Genomic DNA, 6,593 nt, shown 5'->3' with positions numbered 1-6,593 from the left:
TCCAGTTTCAGCTTAAATGAGAAGTGAATGGCATGTACAAAAAAATCAAGGGCATGAAAACCCGGAACCATTTGGAAGACTGCACTTAGATTGAGTAGACTGGAGCAGAGCATCCTTCTGGGGATACAGATCGAGCACAGATCATGTGGAAGGAGCCTGGCTCCAGTACTGACTAATCTGGATTTTATCATGATGGTTATGGGTCATGGGAGACACTGATGGATTTTTAAGCATGGGAGTGATTGGAACTAAATTCTATTTCAACAAGATGACTCTGTTAACAATGTGGAAAGCATGTGGGCAGAGGCAAAAGTGGCTGCAAAGAAATCAGTTACAGCGCTATTGCAGTACTTTCCCAGGTGAAAATATTAAGGGTCTTGACCTGGGCAGGGTAGTGAAGATGGACAACTTTCTCGTAGGTGAGGCAGTTGGGTTAAAGGTCTTATTCCGACCTCCTAAAAGACTAATCTTAAATCCATTACTCATATATCGGGGTTCAAGGTATAAGAAGAAAGGTGTTTGTGCATTTTTTCTAGGGTTTGGATAATGTCGAGTTTTTTCTTTTTCTTCCTGTTCCTCAACAGACACTTCTTTTCTGAATGGTCTCAATGATGATGCATTCTAAGTGCTTGTAGACTTAGAAAGAAAGAGTGCTGAAGAATCACTGGTCCCCAGGGGCAGACAGCAGTCTACTTCTACGTAGGACCACTGAGTGGAATGCCAGGGTAAAAAGACATCTTTTGATTTAAGTCCCCAAGCATGCTGTATTACCAAATCTGCTTCCCATGCATTATAACATCTCCGTGTATTTCATGACAAGAAGTGGGAGGAAATTTACTCTTAATTTCATTCATTACACTGAATTAAATCATGCACTTTTGAAATACACATCTTAAATTACTCACAATTTGGATTAGTGTCGTTTCCATAAAATGTGCTAATAATAAGTTATGTGATTCCCTGTTTCAGAGAAAGAACTAATTCATCAAGGCTAACTTAGCTGCTTTAGAACCTCCTAAAAAGTGCAGATGAATGTGATTTACTGTTAGTGTGCAGAGCTAAATTTGTTGGCAAAATTCCTCTGGTATTCTTGGTGAATGACTCCAGGTGCAGTTATTAAGGTCAAATATTACAGTGTTACTGTCAAGATTTTTTTCTACAAAAACTAAGGGAGGATTACATGTAATCCTTAACATAGAGGCCCCTAATAAACTATGTCCCACCTGCGGCTCTTAAGGCAAGATTCATCTCAATAAAAACGTGTGCTTATCAAAGTTTCAACTGTAGACTTAAGAAAATCATAAAATTATAGGCCTAGGAAGGAAGTTGCATAGCTTATTCTCTATTTCCTTGGCTCTAGATGAGACAATATGTAAAATGCTGCAATTCCCTTTGGTGTGTGGAGGCCATCTGTAACACATCTCTAAGGGTCACAGTAGTTTCAGCTGACCTGGTGGGAAAGGCAGCTACTTCCTCTTTTTCTCATCATTCTACTTGGGCCCTTGCCAAAGATGCACATTTGGTCAAGAAGCACAGTCTTCCAAACAGAAGGACCATTTATCTTACCAAGGGTATTCAAGGATTTGTTCTTTCTCACTGCGAGTTCTAAAAAGGTTTATTTAGGGCCAGAGAGAGGATGACATAGGACAGTAAATTTTCCAAGACTGCCATTCACTGAAAAACTGTTTGAGATTGACAGCCCTCACAGTTCAGAATTTGAGTTTAATCTGAATATATAAGCCAGAAGTACTTTAAAAATCATGTCCTAATCTCTCTCCTTTTTTACATTTACGAATCCAGTGATATGAAAGGACTCCCTCAGGTTGTATGACTAATTAAAGGCAGCCCAAGGATTAGAACTCAATGATTGCATATTGTCCAAATAACCTAAGTGCCTCGTGTTGTGGGATATACTCATGCTTCTAGTTCTCTTTTGATAATATGATTCTTATCTTCCTCTTTAATATTAGAAGGAGGGGAAATTTGGAGAATTTCACTTCTGGCTTGCAGAATTATTGAGACTTGAGGTATATGGGAGAGAAAATTAAAGTTGCTGAGTCACTAGTGAATTGTTTTATTGCCTCAGATGATGTGGTGGAGTGCCCCAAAGATGCATATTCCTTGTTTAAAGGAAGAATCTCAACAATACAAAGGAAAACTTCCCCGAATTCACTATGTCCTCTGGGTAAGCACTTTTGACACTTGGTATCAGAGCTGAGGACAAGACTGAACACGCATGGCCAGGAGAGCACGAGCTTGGAACTTCTTACAATTCTTCAGGAAATGAGAAAAGTGACAAGGGAAAAGCAGCAATCATAGTTTCAAACTCCTGTGACACTTTCTGTCTCCCAACCTTATAAAATAATCAAATGTACCTACCAGTTCTTTCCTAGCGCTGCTTGATATTTAATTTAGTAGGAACTTGTACTAAGGGCTACATGCTTAAAAGGATTTATGAGCAGACTGTTAGGAGGAAACTTTATAGTTTCAGGATCCAACTCAAACCCACTAAAGAGAGTATTATTTCCTTATGGGAATCTCAATTCCTGCAACAAGGAAAACTGTGAAAATTAAAGCTGTTTTACGTGAAAGGGCCCTATGTGTCTCCTGCGTATTTCTGTTGGGACTGTGCACTCTGACCATTGAAGACATGGTTAGAGTGGGAATGGGGGGTGGGGCAGAGAGCAGTGGACACGGTGGTTTCAAGTCACTGAAAAAATCACGTGGAGATTTCTGCGGATATTTTCAGGGAGTACGGAGATTTGTAAGCTAGCTAAGTAGACAAGAAATGGCTTTTTAATCTTTCCATTAAATATACTTTCTATTGAAAGTATTTTTAAATGGTAAAATAGAGAACCACAGACAGAAATGTCTGCCAAGTCTAATGGTCATTTGAATGTAAAGAATGGAATCTGTCTACAGCCAGGTCCGGTGAATTTTCAAATAATAGATACTTAATTGAAAAAAATTAAGTTTTCTATAAATCAAAGAATCAGGAAGGAAAAAAATCCCTTTTGCAGCCCTATAACACTTGCCTGAATGGGACTAGACCAGGGGTCAGCAAACTACTTATGTTCAGCTCCAGTTAGTAAATATTTTAGGTGTTTTAGGTTCAAACTATCACAACTAGTCAACTCTGCCATTGTGGTGTGAGAGCCACCATAGGCAACACAAATGGGCTTGGCTGTGTTCCAATAAAACTTTATTCATAAAAGCAGGAAGTGGGCTGATTTTGGCCAGGGATTTTAGTTTACTAACCTCTGGTCTAGATGTTGATGCCAAGCTGGCTACTTAGACTCCTAAGGGGATCAAACTAAAACGTCCAAAGAAGAAGACGTGTGTGAATTGGAGGTAATTGGGTTACCGTAGATGCATTGTTGACAGGTGCCATATAAAACTTTGACATATTCCTGGACCTTTCTCTTGACTTGGTCTTCTTGACTCCCATAAAATTCAAAGATTTAAAGATTAAGGGTCTGGGGCTTCTCTGGTGCCGCAGTGGTTAAGAATCCGCCTGCCAATGCAGGGGACACGGGTTCGAGCCCTGGTTCAGGAAGATCCCACATGCTGCAGAGCAACTAAACCTGTGCACCACAACTACTGAAGCCCACGTGCCTAGAGCCCGTGCTCCGCAACAAGACAAACAACCTCAATGAGGAGCACACGCATGGCAATGAAGAGTAGCCCCTGCTCGCCACAACTAGAGAAAGCCCGCGTGCAGCAACGAAGACCCAATGCAGCCAAAAATAAATTTTTAAAATTAAAAAAAAAAAAAGATTAAAGGTCTGCTTCTGATCTGGTCGGCTTTAAATCATCCTAATTTAATTTTCAACAATAAAAACTGGGTATCATAGACATGCAGAGGGGGTAGACTGATGATAAATCCAACCCACCTCAGTCTTCTAAAGGAAAATCACAGCGCATTTTATAAATGTGAGGCACGGAAAGGGTGATGTAAGACTAGCATTGAAATAAGAGACTAATAGATTTCAACTAAATTTTCTCAATCCTCTCCTATGAGTCACCTTGTACATTTGAAATGGGGGAATAACTAGCAATTTTCAGATATTTTAGTTCACATGTTTTAGTGTTTTTACTGGAGAATTTATGTCTTTAAAATTCACACACCATTTATCACTTTGCTTTATGCAGGGGAAAGGAACTGCCTAATGTCCATATGTGTTGTAGTTTCTTAAAGACTTTCCTTAAATGTGAAGATAAATCAATCTCCAGCTGTGTGTCAGCAACACTGTCACACTGAGAAAAGGAGCCTTGGCTGCTTTCTATATTTTAGGCTTGTCTTTAAATGTCCGGAATTTATTTCACCTCCACAGAATCAAAAACCTTAAAGGGAGAAAAGGCCTTAGCAAACCTCCTCCTTTATCACCTAAGACAAGCACAGACTGGGCTTCCTTTCACAGTGCATGTGAAGGGACTTCTCTGGCTGCCACAGCAGTTTCTCTTGGCAAGAAGAATCCTCCTCTTTTCTGTTTTGCCTTTGCTAGTCATAACCTCTGCTAGCTGACTTATTTTAGAGAATTTCAAGAGTTTTTTCAGTAGACATAATATTTCTTTTGAAAATACTGACTTTCATAATTTTGAATATTCTCACGCAGAAGAATGCAGTTTATTTGCCTCTATTTGTTAAAGAAAGTACAAGTTGCGTGGATTCCTAGGTTACAGAAAAAAATAGCCCCTCTTTGCCCCATTCCTGATCATTTGATCTTCATATACAGCTTATTCTTGATCCTTTATCTAAAGCAAATTTCCTTGCATTTGCCCTATAAGTAGATCCCTTCTTGCCTGTTGGGTACCTCTTTAAGTGAATCATTTAACAGACCTGTACCTCACCATACTCACACAAAAGGCAATGCAGGGTATGTTTCTGTGTTAAAAAGGCACAAAAACTACACCCTTTTCTGGTACAGCTATGAAGCATCAGGGAAAGAGAGGAGATTCAGAGCTAAAAGATCTTGATTCAGACACAGCTCTGGCTCTGAATTTTGAATCTGAGCCTTGTCTGAAAAGGGGGATCATAATAACACTTACCTCTGAGTTGCGAGGATTAAAGGAGCTAATGCATTTAGAAATGCTTTGTAGACTGTAAGATGCTAATCAGTTATTTGTTGGACTGATGACTTTCCCAGTACAGAAAAGGAAAGTTATCTCATGAACATGACCCTACTCTCCTTTGAGCCAGATTGCCCTGGATAGGGTCAGACATCAGAGATATGTATTATCCTCAACATCTTCTGGTAAGTTTCTTGGCTTCCACGGTACTGTCTGCAGACCATGTCCACATGTGCTTTTGTAGCCTACACTGATGTTGGCCTGAAATGCTTAGAGCAACAATGCTCCACTTATCCATATAGCCAGGGGAGGAGGAGAGAGGAGACAGGGGGAAAAGAAGGGGATCAAGGAGTTTAATGAAAAAGGGAATATTAGATGATGCTATGCCAGAGTCGATTTATTTCTGTAGAAATGGAGCTTTCCTCAAGCTATCCCACACTTGGAAATGGTTTTATTCAGTCCTACAAATCAAAGACAGCAAGCAGAAAACTGAAACATTGTACAGTGGCAGTGGGAAGCTTCCAGAATATGTAGACAAAGACAAGGACTTTGTGCCTTAATAGTGAAATATGAACAACTGTCATCTGAGAGACCCTGAATCTTATGTACTGTAATATTCTCTAATAGTAAGAAGTGACTAGCTCAGCATGAACTGTGTGGGATAGGAGCTGCCTGAAATCAGAAGAAACCCATCCATGAAAAAGAATAGTGAAAGAGAAGCCAAATAGGGCCACCATAAGCACTTTAACTTTTCTTTAGTGAAGAGGGTTAGAAGTTAACCTTAGAATCACATCTTAAAAAACAAACACACAAAACCACATTGTATAGAATTAAATTTGTTTTATAGATATATAGGTATGATTCTAAAATAAGCTTTGCTGCCTGGTAAAGGAAAGAGCCCCATTGCTCTTAACAGAATTGTGCCATCACTGGGTGTTTTTCTGTCTAGTTTTGCCACATTTTGTGCTTACTGTGAAATGTGCTTCTGACTCTTCCTTCCACATATTGTGAACAGAAACTGTTAAGAGTTTGGAATTTTCAAATCATGTATGTTCATGGGGGGTAGGGTGGTGTGGTAAGAGAATTATTTCTTAAAAAAAAACCCTAAACTCAAAATTCTACAAGTAAGAAGGGAAGAGCTCTGAGAAGGAATCACTGAAAGAGGAAGGACAGTTGTCCAAGGGGGTTTTGCCTTTGACAAACACATCCTACTTTTAATCCTGATGCCGGCCATATGCACTCCCTAGGGACATTGCCTCATTGGGAAAGACTGGAATATTTAAGTGTGACCTGATTAAAACTAAAGAATTAACAAAGCACAAAGAAGGCACACAAATGTAAAAACAGAATCGTCACATTTAACAATTATAAGCTTAGAATCCTATTACACTTAGTTTAACAGTCATGGTACTATATACAGAATATATAAAAAAAATTTAATCAGAACTAAATGAAAATACTGGCTCTGCTATTATTAGCTATGCAACATTGGAAAATTTCATTTCCATGAACCTGATTTTCTC

The sequence above is a fragment of the Phocoena phocoena genome, chromosome 19 (assembly GCF_963924675.1).
Source record: "Phocoena phocoena chromosome 19, mPhoPho1.1, whole genome shotgun sequence".
In the NCBI taxonomy this organism is placed as follows: Eukaryota; Metazoa; Chordata; class Mammalia; order Artiodactyla; family Phocoenidae; genus Phocoena; species Phocoena phocoena.
The sequence above is the reverse complement of the archived record's forward strand: the minus strand, read 5'-3'. Positions refer to the sequence as shown.